Source organism: Equus asinus, chromosome 12, assembly GCF_041296235.1.
Source record: "Equus asinus isolate D_3611 breed Donkey chromosome 12, EquAss-T2T_v2, whole genome shotgun sequence".
NCBI lineage: Eukaryota > Metazoa > Chordata > Mammalia > Perissodactyla > Equidae > Equus > Equus asinus.
Genome location: NC_091801.1, coordinates 57,445,244 through 57,463,582, shown reverse-complemented (window position 1 = coordinate 57,463,582; position 18,339 = coordinate 57,445,244).

Here is an 18,339-nt window from a genome sequence, read left to right as displayed (position 1 = left end):
TTTGAGAAGTTATGGAGGAGTGTTTTGTGTTGGCTCAGCTAATAAATATTCTCACTTTGTTCATCTTTCCTTAATGGTATAAAAATAATGTGAGCAAATAGAATGCACATGTTTTTATCACTTTTACTTATTTTTGCATATATTGACACTGTGATAAATATTTTTACATGCAAAGTTGAAACTTAATTCACTTAGACAGAAAATAAATATGAAGATGACAAAGGCTAGTCCACAAAATAACTTTAGAAATCTAAAATTGACTCTAACATATTATTTAAGTTTTTGTAGTTTTCATCTCACCCATTTTTTTTCCAGTTTTATTGAGAAATAATTGACCTCCATCACTGTATAAGTTTAAGGTGTACAGTATGATGGTTTGGTTTACACATATTGTGAAATGGTTACTACAATAGGTTCAGCTAACGACCATCTTCTCACACAGATCATCCATTTTTAATAGGAGGGCAAAAGTAGAAGTTATCACTAAGGATTTTGATGACTTACATGTATAGAGTCTTTGATGTTGAGCAATATATACTTGTTTTTGTACATGAACTCATTTTCTCTGATAGCTTAAGTTATCAGCTGGTAAGGTGGGAAAACAAAAATCCAAAAATGAGGATTGAGTTTTGCCATCCCTTTAGATTTTTGTGGCAGTGTTGCTGTCAAATAAAGCAGGAGGATGAAGGAAGCCCAGGGTAGAAAAGAATTGGGTGGGAAAGAAAAGATGACAGTTAGGGCTAAAGCCACCTTTCTCCGACCTCTATTTGATACTTTCTCACCAGATACACCTGACTTGTGTGCATTTCTACTCTGGGCACTGATATTTTCCTAAAATTGTAATTTTCCAACCCTCAGAGTATAGTGGACAGTGGATTTAACAAGGAGCACTCACTGGTGGGAGATCTGTCTGCGCCTGTTTCATCTGCTTCTCATCTGATCCCAGGAATTGCTGTGTTGAAACCTTGGCAAATCTTATGCTCCTAGACTGGTGTTGCTGTTTATCCTCAAGTGTGTTAGCAGGGAGGCAAAACTTTCCTATAAACTGTCCCCGCACTCTGTCACCCAAGCCGTCTTCACTCTGGAGTGAAATGTTCTCCTCATTTAACAACCATCCCTTCATTTTCCATGATTTCTTTACATTTTTCATTTGGTTTGAAAGTTCACATAGTTTCCTCTCGTGTGATGTGTCTTGGGTTTGGCTGGGATGAAGGATAGACGTAAGCATCCCTTGTGATTTGTTTACCTTCTTATTGATTCATCCTTTGTATGTATGAAATATATATTGAAATGCTGTTTGGGACATTTTTTGAAAATTAATTTTATATTACGATTATTTTCCTATATCATTAAGTATTCTTTGATAACATCATTTTAGTGTCATAATATTTCATCTATTCTTGTGTGACTTGGCTTTGGTGATCTCTTCAAGCTCTCGTGTAAATGACAGTGGAGGGAACGGCTTTTCACAAAAAACATTACATTGAATCTTTCATTATTTGAATCTACACGTCATTTTTCAACGATGTATCATCCGTAAACAAAGATTTAAATTACAATTAGAAATCTAGTTTATTTTAAGAGTTCAGATACATGAACCAAATCCAGACATGTCCTCAGAATATGAAACTTGGATTATTTCAGCTCCTCCAGGAAATTTACTGTGCCTTACTATCATACTTGGATAGATTCCCTTGCCCACAGTACATTGATTATACGAATTTTTTCTTATTACTGAATTTGTTTATCTCAAGTATATAGTAATCTGGAGGGAAACAGTTTCCTCAACAGTCTGTTCTTTCCTGAATATAGAGACCATGTTTTTATTATCTAAGTATCAATGGAGACTGGAATATCACAGACATATACTTTTTATTTGTAGAATGAATGGAACTGGCATCCACATCTGAGACATTATGGAAATCTAAACACTTCATTTAACCTTAGTGGTGTCAGTTTCATTATATGTAATACTATTAAACTTTCTTCCAAATGTGCTATATTAGTCAGAGCCTGAAAATAATCATAAAGATTCATTTGTCTGGAATTCTAAAGATAATTTAATGAAGATATTGTTTATAGTGTTGTGGAAAGGGCTAAGAGAACAAACAAAAGATATTAAATAAACCAAAGACTAGCTACAGCCAGAAGCCATTTTCTTCCCCAGGCCCGAGAGGATAATAGAGATAATGGGAAAACGATGTCTGTGGATCCAAGGGTAGCTGGAACCACGGAAGAAGGAACACAGCATGTCCACCACCAAAGCCCAAAGTGAAGAGAGAAATCTCAATATCTTTCCCCTCCTGTTCTCTTGTCTTCTACTGGTGCATCTCTTGCTAATTCAACCAGAAGCTAGAGGGCAATGGCTCCCAGTGATGCAATCTATAAAGATCAACTTCCTGGGGCACAGAACATTGAAGAGAAGGCAAAAGATTAATTTCCTAGGGCACAGAATAATGAAGAGCAGGCAAAAATTGATTGTGAAGTAAGTGGAAAACATCATAGTTGTTATAGAAGAGGTAAACTTGATATTTGTTTTGAAGAATTGTATTGTCATTAAAAATCTAATATAAAATTATATATGTATTTGTGGCACGGCCATACATGCATGCATATACATATATCTATACACACATTAAGAAAAGATTGAAAGCAGATGCAAATAAATCAGGGGGCTTACAGCACAGCAGTGCTCTTGATATTTTTTCACATTCAAAAAGCATTTGTTTTAGAAGGATTTAAATTCATGTCTATTATTATCACAATCATCATTATTACTAAGAGGACCATAATAATAGCAGCCCTTTAATTTTAATGAATACCTTAAATATTTACTTCTATGATTTTCAATCACCTTATTTTTTTATTTTGATCTATTGGTTACAGAAATAGTACAAAGTAATAATTTTAATTTTGCTGCAATTTATAATTATTAACCTTCATTAACTTTCCCACATATCTTAATCTTTATTTAATTTATCCTGTAAGTTTACATGACAAGGATTACATGATAAATGGTCATGAGTCACCTTAAATGTTTTAGGTCCTTTTAAATTCATGGAACAAAAGTCAATTGATTTAAATGACTTGTATATACTTCAACAGGAAGCAATAAGGAAATTAGTTTTTGGCATTATTGGGCCATGTGAACATAACTAGCTTCATGCTTAGATCCAATAGTTCAATGCAAGGTACCGGTGCTTTATCTCTATCTTTGTTTGTAGCTCTGTTTCCCTCTGTTTGTTGACTTTGTTCTCTAAGAGGTTCTCAACACCCAGGAAGAATGACAACTGTTTGCAACCCCAAGAAACATTCCTATGGCTTAACGAATCAATGGCTTAAAATGTCTTATCTTTCTCAGTGACTATACATCAAACATATCGGAATTTTCCCACTGGACATACTTGGTTAATATGCCCAATCCTGAGCCCAATACTGTAGCCAAGAGGATAAGTTGTCTACTTGACTGACATGAGCTTATCCTGATGATCTGGGAAAGGCAGTTCATTGTGATGGGTCACAAGTCTGGGTCACATATCTTATTCCGGTGGCCTATGAAGGGCATGACACTGAGACTTTCACTCATAGGGAATAAAAGGATAACAGGTAATGAAAAACAGTTCTGCATAAGAAGATTGGAGTATTGATATCAAAGCAAGCATATGAGAAAGTTTTCTGGGCAGATGGAACTATCAGTACCATAATCCAAAATGGGCAATAGTCAGAGGATTCCATGGCAGGTGAATTAAGAGAATTCAGGAAACAGATAATATAATGTCTGATGTTATATATAATAATCTTGCATGTGGTTGAAGTAGCACTTTAAATCTGCCAAAGTCTAGTTTACTCTGCCTTCTGGTATTTCCCTTCATATAGGAAGTTTACTCCACCAGCAGGTAAATTGAAAAGATAAGATGTGCGCATGTGCGTGTTTATGTGTATGAGTAGGGGATACGTGTGTGTGTATGTATACATAAGTTGGCACAAACCAAGATGGTATGCATATAGGCAAACACACATTGTAGAGGTTATAGCCTTTTTTTAACCTCCAACAGCACAGTATCTAGTATATAGAAGATACTCAATAATTGTTAAACATTCTTGAATCAATTAATAAATAAAATAAATGTTTCATACATGACCATGATCTGTAAAGATTGTTTCCAATGTATTCATTCTTATATGCAATAACTTCTTATATGAAGTAAGGCTCTCTTTTTTTAAAGGGAGAAGCTAAATCCCAAAAAGTGATACACTTTAAAATTCCTCTTCCTAATTCTTTTCTCATTTTTTCTTTATTTGCATTTAAATTTGGAATTTAAATGAAAATATCTTAAATGTTAACTTGTTAATACAGGATCAAAAGCAAGATTTAAAACATATGTGATTGTGTGTGCTTTAATTATATTTTTCTTCTGTTTCTTTTCTTTCTATCTCCTTTACTTATAGGAGGTGAAACCAATTCTTATTTTAACTTTATTTTAAAAGTGCTATTATATTCAGAATGAACACAATTTGCACCACCGTGTTAAACACATTCATATTCATTCATTTTATAGAAACACCTTGTGACAATTGTTTCACCTTCCTAAATTGCTTTGTATAGACACAAAACACACCTGCTTAACATGATGATCCCACCTCTACCAAAATATTTGGCAGTGTGACAGGATGCAATTTGTTTTGTTCCACATACTGGTGACTAAGATGGGCTAATGTACCTGAACTTTCTAATGTTTCAATTTCTGACGCATACATTTTACACAAACTGCCAAGCATGGGTCAGTGGATATTTCTGAGTACAAGATAATGAAATGAAATGAAAATGAAAAATGAAATCTTATAGTTTCTCTGCACTAGGTAGTGCAAAATCACAATAATACATTTTATATTTTTAAGTAGAAGGGTCATGTGAATGAGCCCACACATTAAAACACCATTTTTTTTTTTCTCAAAAAGTTCAGAGACTGGCCTCGTGGCCAAGTGGTTAAGTTCGTGTGCTCCACTTCAGCGGCCCAGGATTTCACCAGTTCTGATCCTGGGCGCAGATATGTCACCACTCATCAGGCCTGTTGAGGCACTGTTGAGGCAGTGTCCCACATGCCACAACTTGAAGGACCCACAACTAAAATACACAACTATATACTGGGGGGATTTGGGGATTTATACGAAAAAAAAAGTTCAGCAGAAATTAAATCATTCATTTAATTGGATGGAAATGTGACCACGTTACCCTGAAAAATGGGTCTTTCTTGACTGCATACTATATTTTAAAAGGAGAAAAAGCAAAGAAAGTCCCTGTTTATAAAACTTAACTTCCTGTGAAAACATTCTTTGAATGGAAAGTTATCATTTTGTTCATTATTTATAGTACCTAACATTACAATAAATAACACATTAGATATGTTTATGACTGCAAAACAAATATGTGACCAATTTTCTTTATGGATTATAGAAGAAAAGAGGTCATTTTACTATTCTGTTAACTGATTTCACCGACTTACCATCCTCTCCCTTCAAGATATAATATTTGGGGTCTCTATGTTGAGGATATAGATCTGTCACTATTACACATATGACAAGTGCATTGCTTCTGATGTGACCTTTTTCTAAAGAAACCATTCCTAGACACTGTCTGTCAGGCATCCTTTCTCTGCAATCTCAGGATATGAACCCAATTGGCTAAAGGCTTTACTGTGGGGAACTTTGCACATTATTCTCATGACTCTTAAGGCATCTCAAAGCCTACACAGCTGTAAGATTGTTCCTCTCCTCTTCTCTCCCCCAGTAAGGATTAGCTGAGGTCCAGGGAGTATTATAGCCTGACAAAGCTTTGAGTGCTTTTACACTGAACTTGGAATGAGTCCAAATATCTCTAACTCCAATTTATCAAACTTGAAGTATCACAAAAAGTTCAAGTGGTTCAAAACTCCTCAACCACTTCTAGGACTGAAGCACTCATTTCTCCAGTGCTAGGAGTGTAGTCTCTCAGCTGAGTCTCTCTGAAGAAATTGTTCTAAGTTTCAAAGTACCATCTTACTAAGATTATCTGTCCTTCTGGAAATGCAGCCCATGCCCAATGACTGGTCCACACAGGGTGGCAAGGTGGGTTGGGTAAGAGGAACTCTTATAAGTCTCAGTCCTTTTCTCTCCATTGATGACAACGCTGCTAAGGTCTTTGTTCCAATGGTGTGCAGTTCCAATTATCCCCCTGCTCAGTCTTATTCTTTTACTCTCCAACAGATGTTATTCTTGAAAGCAATAAACTTCTTGCATACAAATCTCGGTAGCAGAGCCTATTTCTCAGAGAAGCTGACTAGCAACACACCTTGTTTAAAGTAAGAATTTGCAATTTTATTTCTTCACAAACCCTTGAAATTAATGAAGAGTATCTTCCATCACTAGCTTCAATATGTGAAATTACAGTGGACAGAATAAAATTATTTGACTGCTTTTGAGTGGTATTGTCACAGGGACTAAGTATATATTTATTCCCTTGATTAGCTTTTAAATTATAATTCTAAGTCTGATGATCAAAATAATGAACTAACGTTGAGGCCTTTTCTATACCCTTGTATATCCTTTCAATGCTGACTCTTTTTAAAAAATAATTGATAAGTCCACTGCTCTTTCTTTGTGTGTATCTGGAGGTTGGAGGTAAAGTTTAAAATCATAAAATATCAGACTCAGTTGTGACATCTATTTTTAGCACGTGCCTAAAAAGTGTTCCTTTGATTTTATTTTAAAATTTTGAAATTTCATTTTCAAAGTTGAAGAGAAGTTAAAAATATTTTAGGTCTTAGTGACTCCCTTCCTCTAGTTTAGTTGTGGGCATTTTTTCTCCTATCTCTTCTGTGTTTCTCATTATAAATGCTTTTTTCAAATACTAACAAATTTGCTCCAGGAAGGTACTAATTAACCATCCCATCAGCAATGTAGGAGAGTGCCCATTTTACAATGTTAATTATCTGCCATATTATCTTGTTTTTTTCCCTTTGTCAACATAATGGATGCAAAACATCTCACTGTTTATTTTACCTGTCTAAAAGTAACTAATGAAATTGAAAATATTTGTACACTGATGACCAACAAAGTGGTGGAATGACCTGTAGGTCCTTGCCACAATATAAATTAAGAAAGAAATTGCTCCTAGGATCCAGTGCCAAGATGGTGGCCTAGGCAGACTCTGAACTCACCTCCTCCCACATTCACGACAAATTTACAGCTACTCTTGGAACAATTATCCCTGAGAGAGAACTGAAAACTGGATAGAAGGAACCCGTATAGCAGAGACAGTGCTGACTGAGGTGGAAAAGGCAGAAATTACTTTCTGGAGAAAAAAAACACCACCTTCTAGCTGTACTGCTTCATAGCCAGCCAGGAGTAATCCTAAGGCACAAAGCCTTCCCTGGAGGAGTGGGGGATGTGATCAGGGGAGTGTTACCACAGTAAGCAGCTTTTGGACTCAGCACAATCAAGACAAATGTCATAATATCTGCCTTGCTGGCTATTAACAACAGCAGGGAAAACCTGAAGAAAAGCTATCAGACATAAGGGGGTGGGGGCAGGCTGCTCTTAAAGGACCCATGCACAAATTCACTTGTTTCAGACAGCAACCTAAAATTGCCATAAAGAAAGGTGCACGGTCCTTTGGTGAAAAGAGATTCACTTGATAGGCTTTGGGCACATCTTGGTGAGAGGTAAGACCTTCCCAGGTGGGGACCACCTCCCCAGGGACAGAGAAATTGTTAGCAGCCATTATTGTGACTTAGTATAGGTGTGTTGACACAGATGCTGGCAGATGCCATTGGAGTTCTTCCCCTGGCCTCTTAGCCCAGGGTCTCCCCCACCCACTAGAGCACCAATTTAATCTAGCTCAGCCAGGGCAGGCAACCTGCCCTAGGGACTAGCTCCACCCAAGAGCAAGCCCTCAGGCAACTTGTGGGCCTGCATTGGTGGGGTGTGTGGGACCTCTGAAAGGGGCCGAATGGGTCTCCCTCTGTGGGGCAGGGCATGCACAAGGGGTGGGACCCCCTTGGTGGAGTGTGTAGAGCCTCTCTAGTGAGGCAACTGGATCCACATCAGTGGGTTGGGGCGTGTGCACAGAGCAGGACTGTATTGATAAGGTTTGTGTCCCTGTGGGTGATGGGGCTGGTCAGCTGCAACAGACTTGTGCTTCTCAAACAACCACATAGGAAATTGGGTACTCCCATGCCTGTGGCCGCCCCACTCAGCTGCAGTCCTGAGACAGCTGAAAACAGCCTTGAAGGCCGGAGGCTTAAAACAATTGTAAACCCCTGAGCCTAACAACCAGCCATGCTGGAGACCAACTCACTTAACTGAAAAACTGACCTTAAAGCCAAATGTGCTAGGGCTCCCCACACCTGATAAAGTGACTGAAGGGACCGTAGCAGCCACACTCAGCTGAGCATTACAACCAGCCAGCCAGGGGGATGACATGGCCTCCCTGGGCACCTGTAGCAACCCTGCCACAACAGAAGGACACATGGAGCCCACACAGGGGACACTCCTGGAACATTTGGAACTGGTAATGAGAGGAAAGCACACAGCTGAGTCTCATAAGTCATCACTTACATAAGCCCATCTCTCCAAAATCAGGAGACATAGCTAATCTATCTAGTACATAGATATAAGCACAGAGAAAGAGGAAAAATGAGGATACAAAGGAATACATTCCAAGAAAGGGAACAGGAAAAACTCACAGCAAAAGAACTAAATGAAACAGAGATAAACAATCTACCTGACCAAAAAGTAGAAACTAATCACCATAAGTATTCTCACTGATTTTGGGAGAAGAATGGATGAACTCAGTGAGAACTTCAACAAGGAATTGGAAAAGATAGAAAAGAACCAATAATAAATTAAGAATACAATACTGGAAATGAAAAATTCACTAGAGTGTCTGAATAGAGTAGATGATACAGAATAACAGATCACTGAACTGGACAAAAGACTAGAGGAAATCACCAAGCTGGAAAGATAAAGAAAAAAATTAAAAATAATGGGGACAGTATAAGGGGCCTCTGGGACAATATCAAGAACACTAACACCTGTCTCATAGGTGTCCCAGAAGGAGAAGAGCGAGACAAAGGGGCAGAGAATCTATCTGAAGAAGTAATAGCTGAAAACATTCCTAACCTAAGGAAGGAAACAGACATCCAGGTACAGGAAGCACAGAGAAGACCAAACAAGATAAACCCAACCAAGACCCATTATAATTAAAATATCAAGAATTAAAGAGAAAGAGAGAATCCTAAAAGCTGCAAGAGAAAGGAAACAAGTTGCATACAGAGGAAACCCCATAAGGCTATCAGTTGACTTGTCTTCAGAAACCTTACAGCTAGAAGGGAGTGGCATAATATATTCAAAGTGCTGAGAGGAAAAAACCTACAGCCAAGAATATTCTATCCCAGAAGGTTATCATTCAGAATGGAAGGAGAGATAAACAGTTTCTCAGACAAGCAAATACTAAAGGAGTTTATCACCAAGAAACCAGCCTTACAATATATGCTAAGAGACTTATTTAAGTAGAAAAGAGAAGACCACAAATAGGAATAAGAAAATTATCAAAAAATAAGTAAATAAAACCACTGATAAAGGCAAATATATGGTAAAGGTAGCATATCAACCATCTATGAAGCTAATATGGTCAGAAGACAAAAGTACTAAAATTACCTATTTCCATGATAAGAGGGTAATGGATACACATGCACAAAAAAAGAGGTTAGATATGATATCAAAAACATAAAATGTGGGAGGACAAGAGTAAAAGAGTAGCGCTTTTAGCAAGAGGTCAAACTTAAGAGACAATCAACTCAATATAGATTGCTATTTACATAGTTTATTACATATGAACCTCATGGTAATCACAAACCAGAAACCTATAATAAATACACAAAAACAATTAAGAGAAAAGAACCCAAACATAATACTAAAGAAAGTCATCAAACCATAAGGGAAGAGAGCAAGAGAAGAAGAAAAGAACAGAAAAGAACTACTAAAACACCCAGAAAAATGTAACAAAATGGTAATAAGTACATACTTATCAATAGCTCCTTTAAATGTCAATGGACTAAATGCTCCAAACAAAAGGCATAGGGTGGCCAACTGGATAAAAAAACAAGACCCATATATACGCTGCATACCAGAGACCCACTTCATACCTAAAGACACTCACAAATTGAACATGAAGGGATGGAAAAAGATACTCCGTGCAAATGGCAATGAAAAGAAAGCTGGGGTAGCAATACTTACATCAGACAAAATAGACTTTAAAACAAAAACCGTAACAAGACACAAAGAAGGGTACTACATAATGATAAAGGGAACAATCCTACAAGAGGGTATACCACTTGTAAATATCTATACAGCCAACATAAGAACACCTAAATATATAAAGCAGCTATTAATGGAGATAAAAGGAGAAATAGGTAACAACACAATAATAGTGGACTTTAACATGCTACTTGCACCAATGGATAAATCATCCAAATTTAAGATCAGTAAGGAAACATTAGCCTTAAATGACATATTAGACCAGATGGACTTAGGAGTCCAGAACTTAGTAGTTCAGAACATTCCATCCAAAAACCACAGAATATACATTCTTTTCAAATGCACATGGAACATTCTTCAGGATAGATTACATATTAGGCTACAACACAATTCTCAATAAATTTAAGAAGATTAAAATAATACCATGCATCTTTTCTGACTGCAATGGTATGAAACTAGAAATCAACTACAGGAAGAATACTGGAAAAGCCAGAAATATGTGGAGATTAAACAAAATGCTACTGAACAACGATGGGGTAAACAAAGAAATCAAAGGATAAATAAAAACATATCCTGAGACAATTAAAAGTGAAAATATGACATTCCATGGATAAAAGAGATGTGGTCTATATACACAATGGAATAATAACCAGCCATAAAAAACAATGAAATCTGGCCATTTGTGACTACATGGATAGGCCTTGAGGGTATTATGCTAAACAAGATAAATCAGAGCGAGAAAGTCAAATACCATATGATCTTACTCAGAAATAGAAGATAAAAGCAACAACAAATAAACACATAAAGACAGATTGGATTGATGGTTACCGGGGGAAAGGGTGAGGGAGGCGGGTGAAATGGGTGATTAGACACACATGTATAGTGATGGATTATAATTAGTCTTCGGGTGGTGAACATGATGTAATCTACACAGAAGTCTAAATATAATGATATACACCTGAAATTTATATAATGTTATAAGCCAATATTACTCCAGTAAAAAAAACAATTAATTTGAAAAAAAAGTTGCTCCTAAGCTACACCTGGGTTAATGTCTTGCGGTTGCCTGATGGAGGGTAGGATCAGCCCCCAATCCAAAATTTGTTTCAGATATTGAGATAGATGATGCCACCAAAGTACCAAGAGTTATAAAGAGATTTATTACTCATATTGTAAGATTTTCTTGGCAGAGCAAGGCAGACTTCCACAAACGTAGAAAAATGACTGAATGGAGCAGAGGGACACGTGGCTTGGAGGTTTATAATGGCTAGGAAGTAGTTTAGAGTTCCCACTCATGGTCCTCGTTTTTGTGTGGTTTGAACTTTCCACCAGAGCGAAGGGAGAGAGCCTGTGGGCTTTTAAATGGGCTTGCTATTATGTGGGGCAAAAGATGTATAATGAAGTCTTGGGCTTGAAAGCTGCCAGCAGTCAAACATGAAAAATGAAATAAGACTCTGTGTTACAGTTAAGAATAAAGTAAAACAACAAGTGCTAGAAATTTAGAAGGAACTCAAAACCGTAGAGCGAAGAGCAAACTGACATCCTGAGAAGAGCATTGGTATTGTAAACCATAGAATCTGATTGACTGAGACCATGGATGACTTTATGTCCTCACCTAAGGAAAATGGCAAGTGACAGTCTTCAAACTTTAGCGTGCTGCCCCACAACTTAACAAAGAAATGATCAAATCAACCTGCATCCTCAACCCACACTTAGCTAGGGAGACGTCAATGATGTTTGTCACCTACCTGAGACTTTGAGTTTTAAAAGCTTACTCCTTTGAGAAAAAATGAAGACTTAAATCTGAAATAAATATAAATTTCATAATCGGAGTTCAAAATTTATACCATACACTCACTACCGGAATATACAGCCAAAGAATTACTACAAAAACTGATTAATGACCTGAAATTTCTTGGACTCTGATAGAAATAAACAAAATACCTTCCTGTAGAAACACATCTATAGCTAAGAGAAAAGGACACTATAGAGGAATAAAATGACTTTTGATCATGACGAGCTTACAATAAATGATTTAAAACAATACCAAGAAATGAAACTTCAAAAAAAGGAAGAACAAAAGCCCAAAGAATTAGCATTCATCAGCAATTTAGAAGGAATATAATACTAGCATGTGTAAAATATAAAAATATAAAAAGGTAAAAAGGAAGACCTCGAGGAAATCATACAATTTCATGAAAAGTGTAATAATGAAAAAAAATCAAAGAGAAATTATAACACAAATAAAATATGGTTAACAAAATTAAAAATGTAATGAGTAGTCATGCTAAATGGGGCAAAACCTTAAAAGTACATTGACCTCCAAAAAATGCATTAATAGGCATATGTCAAAGGCACACAGAAGCAAGCTGAAGTAGATCCCAATAACCAAAGTTGGAACAATTTGAACAACAAAATGAATTGAGTGTAACACCCCAAAATATAACATAATATCTATGAGTTGATACTGATATACATACATAATTGAATATACAAACTAATGGGAGAGAAGAGAGAAATCCCTGATGTAGAATAATTCCAATTTATGTAGATACTCTGTAATTTATGTAGATACTCTGTAATAATGTAGATACTCTGCCCTTAAAGTAGAGGATATAAATCACCACTATCTAAATATTGCTGTCCCGACTGATTTCTCACAAGTACAGTAGGGAAAAGTGGTCAAAAGCTTAACTTTACAGTGAAGAAATCTGCAAACATTACTGTAGCCAGGTAACCTAGATCAATATCTACAGTGGTAAATTATGTTGATACTATGCACACTTGATATGATGAGTTGAAAATCTCACTTTTTATGGTGTTTCTCCCAAAAACCGAAAACCCCAGTTTAATCATGACAAAACACCAGATAAATTCCAATGGAAGCGCATCCTGCAATACGTTCCTCAAGACTATCATGGTCATCAAAAATTAGGAAAGTCTGAGAAATTGTCACAGCTAAGAGGAGTTAAAGGAGACATGATCACTTAAGGTAATGTGGTATCCTGGATCGGATCTTGGAGTAGAAGAAAATTTTAGGTAAAACTAAGAAAATTGCAATAAACTATGGATTTTAACTAATACTAGTGTATTGATATCACTTTAAGAAATTCAACACACTAATGCAAGATATTAATAATAGGAGAAACTGAGTGAGTATATGTGAACTCTCTACTATCTTCTCAATTTTTATGTAAATTTAAAATTGTCCTAAAAATCAAAATCCATCAATGTAACAAAATAAAGTTCAGAAATAGACATATTTTCATTTCTACAAATTGAGTTTTGACAAAGAGCAAAAGCATTCAGCAAAGAAAAAAACAATCTTTTTAACACATTTCATTGGAAAAACTAGGTACCTATATGCAAAGAAGTAAACATTGATCCACACTCCACACTGCATATATAAGTGTATTCAAATTGGTGCTACATGTAAATGTTAAGTTTAAAATTAAAAGACTTCAAAATTTGATAAGGTTTGCCATGCTTGAAAAATATTTATGGTGAAACTAAACACTTGAAGCTCTCCAGAAATGGGGTAGTACTTTTGTTTTACTATATTGGTAGATAGAGGTGATTCCAGGGACCTCCACTTGGTGTTTCATATCATAATAACCCTCACTACATGCGTTGGGGAAACAATATGCAGATTATGCTGAGGGCTGAGCATATCTGTTCCAACTATGCATTCCAGAACTGGAGAAATAGATACAGGGAATACAAGGAAACCAATGAGTCCACTGAATTAACTTCTCAAAATTTCTAACTGGTGGACCTCAATGATTTTGGGGTTTTCAGGAATTAGTGTCAATTCTGAACCAATGCCCAAGCAATCCTGTAAAATCCTGTGTTTCTCCTATTTCTCATATATTTATGTTTCCCAGTGCACAGTCACATTGTTAAATTGTTGCAGGTCATTTGGGAAAGACCTAGAGGAAAACTTAGAATACAAATTTTGGCAACATAACAGAATTGTTCTTCAAATTAACTTATTCTCCCTCATTAGACTCTGAGTCTGAAATTAAGAATTGACCAAGATCCTGTGATCTGTTGTTAAAAATTGTTACAGATTTTCCTCTTGCACTGATCACTAAGACTTTTGGAGACTATCTATCTCTTCAGTCTTAGAGTGACCAAGGTCAATTTGCCAATAACATCAAATATTTCTACATACCAAACCATTCTGATTATCATTTCAACTCTGCTGCCCCTTATGGTAACCACATCTACCCTGTCTCTGTCAGTTGTGTGCTCCCTGTACAACCAAATTCCCTAATAAAATTCCAATTTACCACCTCCTTTGTCCTTGAGAAAACCTCAAGTTAAATAATACTCATCATGTTGAATACTGGTTATTTTCTTCTTTATAAAGTGGATTCACATACCATTTTGCCTGAGTCTTCAATCACTTTTCTCACAACATATCACTAGATTAGTTCTGGAGAATATTTTAGGTCTAATTTCCATTTGATGTTTAGATCATTTTATTTCAGTCTTAATTTCTACTGAATTGCACTCTGCTCTGCTTTTCTAAACTATTCCAAAGTAATTTCTATTTGTTTCCATTTTAATTCCAGTGTTTTATGCTGTCTGATGCAGTTGATTGATTTTACTTTATTATTCCATTTTATAACTACTACAAAAGAAATTTAATTTCTAAATCTTATTTTGTCGACATCAGTGATGTATAATGTAAAATATAATTATTTTATTCTTATTTTATGTCTTCAACATAACTCAATAAATCAGAACTTACTTATTATAATGTCTCCCACATATTGTACCAGTTAGTGCCTGTTATTAAGATCTATGTTATTATTGTGCCATCTTTTAAAAAATAAAGCTTTCTTTTCTTTTCGAGTGATTATTTCTGGTTTTAAAAAGTAATACATCTTTCTGAACATGTCCTTAAGTTAGACTTGCTGAAAAATTCTGGCACATATCTCTGCTTGTTGGCGACCTTTGCAAATACAAAAAACGAGGTCATCCTGGATATTTCACAAAATGTATTATTGATATTAACAGTTCACTTGTCTACATATCAGTGAAGACTATACCCTTAAAAGATTGGATTGGAAAAGAGAGAGAAATATAGAGATAATAAGACATGCTAAGTAAACGTAACTTTATGTTTGTCATTTTCCTCTCTCTCTACTATCATCGTGTCTATTTTATTGGTTACACCTAATATAATATAGCATTTAAATACATTTACATTTTCTCTTATAAAACTGAAATTTCAAACATACTTTACATTCAAGTTAGTGAAACACACGTCACAGTAAAGATGAAATATGACTATTAGAAATATCATATATTGCCCATTAAATATGCATGATAGCTTTATGTGAATATTCTGTTTTCTAAAATCTTGTCATTTTGACCTTTTAATCTTTCAAAAAACATACCACATTTTGCTTTGGCATATCTTTTATCTTGTAAAAACTCTTGTGATTTCAAGAAAGTTACTTTCTCTTTTTGCTGATTTTGTATGTTGCTATGCAACTTAAATACTTGCTATGATTTTTTTTCTCTATTTGAACTATTTGCTGTCATTCTCTTCACGTTACTAAACTTACAGTATTTATGAGAAAAAATATACATTGTGTTAGTCAATTAAAGGTAATATTTCCTATCATTTGTTATACAAATAATTAAGATTAATCATTGTATTATTTAGTCTGTGCATACTCATTTGGGTTTCAGAATTATAAAAAATTGAAATTACATTACTGTAGGAATGTTATGATTTTATTATAAAATTACAGTAATGTAACAAGTTTTAGAGTACTAAAAATGTACATCAAACTAAAATCAAAATCACTTATTTGTTAATCATTGGTTCCTTTAGCTAGTCTTCCAGGATCTCTTTTTTCTTATATGCAAGCTTTAAACACATAGGTGATACTCTTAACCAAAAATTCTGTAGGTTTAATTTTGTAGACTGACAATTAATCTAAGGATAGATCAGTATATCTTCCTCATAGCCAAAATATTGGACTAGTAATTCAGGTCTGAGAATAGTTACTTCATTTTGATTCAAAGAGAATCCACTGGCCCAAGTTGCACCGACTAAGGAGAAAAGAAGGGCAGAGGTGAGCAACAGTAGAAGGAAACGAAACAAGAAGGAAAGGAGAGAGGCCAGAAGGAAGAACTGATTTCATAGTTTACACTAACCTGTTATAGATTTTGACCACAAGCTTGCCCATACAGGTATGCTATCTAGAGGAGACTTCGGTGCTACATAGTGCTGATGCTATTCAGTGTCATGTAGAGGTTGACCCTCAATTTTCTGTGAAAACAGTCTGAATATCATACCTATATATTATGAGGGTAAAACAGCGGACCTCCACGATTAATGCTTTAGTGAATAGAGAAATAGCTCCACACGGACACTAGATGGAAGGGACACATAGCTCCATAGCACTATTTCAGCTATGACAATATATGAATAGGTCATCTGTTCATACAGCATAGAAAAAGGTAGATAATTTGTAATCTCAAAAATAAAGAAAAATATATGTATGTTTTCAGGTAGGTAAGTATGCATAGGTTTACTGATTTATAAATACAGACAAATAAGCTAGGAAGAACGTGGGCGTATCAATCTCTTCCTAACCTAGGCAGGTATATTTATAAATGTGTCAACATTGGTCCCAAACAGACTGGTTCCACTGTCAGCAGTTGACTACATTAATGTGGAACTGATTAAGAAGTAGCTAAACTACTTGCTTCTGTTCTAAAAATAATGTTTAATAAGTTGCATTTTTTCAACTTCTGTGTGTGCGTGTGTGTGTGCTCTTAACTGTGCTAGGTGACTTCCCTCTTAATGAGAAATAAGAGAAAAGACCATAATGTGTGAGGGAGAAAAATGAAAACATAAAAATTGTAGGGTATAAACTTTTGATCCTCTGCTCTCCACAAGTTTTGCTGTGCTCCAAGTTAAATGGAAGGGGAAAAAAATCCCAGAACCATATTTAATTATTCATTTAGCCACCTGTCTTCCTCATAATTTAAGGACTCTTGATTAGAAGAGGATATGGATGTTCTCTGAACATTTAAAATCAGAACTATTCATACTGAAAGTAAGATTAAAATGGCCAACCTAGAGCGCACGTGTCACCTAAGTTTAATCCATTCAACAGGCAGTGTCCAATTGGCTTTTCTGACTTCTTATGGTTCTTCTTCCACATGTTCCTCCAGCCTCTGCTTAGTCTTCTCAACTCACCTCTCATTCAGAATTAATAGCATTTTATAATACAGAGAGCATAATGAAAGCAAAACCAAAGTTCAACCAAAATGTCTTCTATTAAAAAAATTTTTAACCTTTATTATCCCATCTTCTCATTATTTAGTAATATCAAGTCATTATATAAAAAGAAAGTGAAAGTCAGAAAGAGATAAATTCTTCATAAAATATTTTTAACATTTATTAGATCTACTTCCAATTTTTTTTTCTGATTGTGCTCATATGATATAAACTGAAGGAAATGCTTTCAGTAAATGATAGCTTAAATAATCACTTTCATCTGAAAATTACCCTTCACAAGACTGGGTGGAGGCCACCATATTTCTACTGCTTGGTCTACCATACTCTTTGGCCATGGTTAAAGGTAGTGACTCAGGTTCTGGCGACTTGGAATTGTGAATGAGGAATTCTAGTTTCTTCTGAATATTGTTTTAAACTGCAGTTATTTAAATGTGGCATGCTATCTTTCACTATATGTTTATAGAAACCAAACTGTTCAGACTGCTGAGAAAGATGAATAAATCGGATATGGAGAGTAAAATTTTGACATTAACTCCAAGAGAAAGAAACTGAAAGAGTGGCTTTCTGAACTCAAGACTATGTTCTCATTCATTTCCATCTTTCTGGAGATTAGAATACTTTCTTATATGTAGCTTGGTAAACTTCTCATTAGAAGTTTCATTTTCTTGCTTAAAGTATCTCAAATTTGTTTCTTTACTTGGAACACACAAATATGAAATGAGATACATTTCACTTTGTAGCTTAACTTTTATCGGCTTTAAAATATAAGTAAT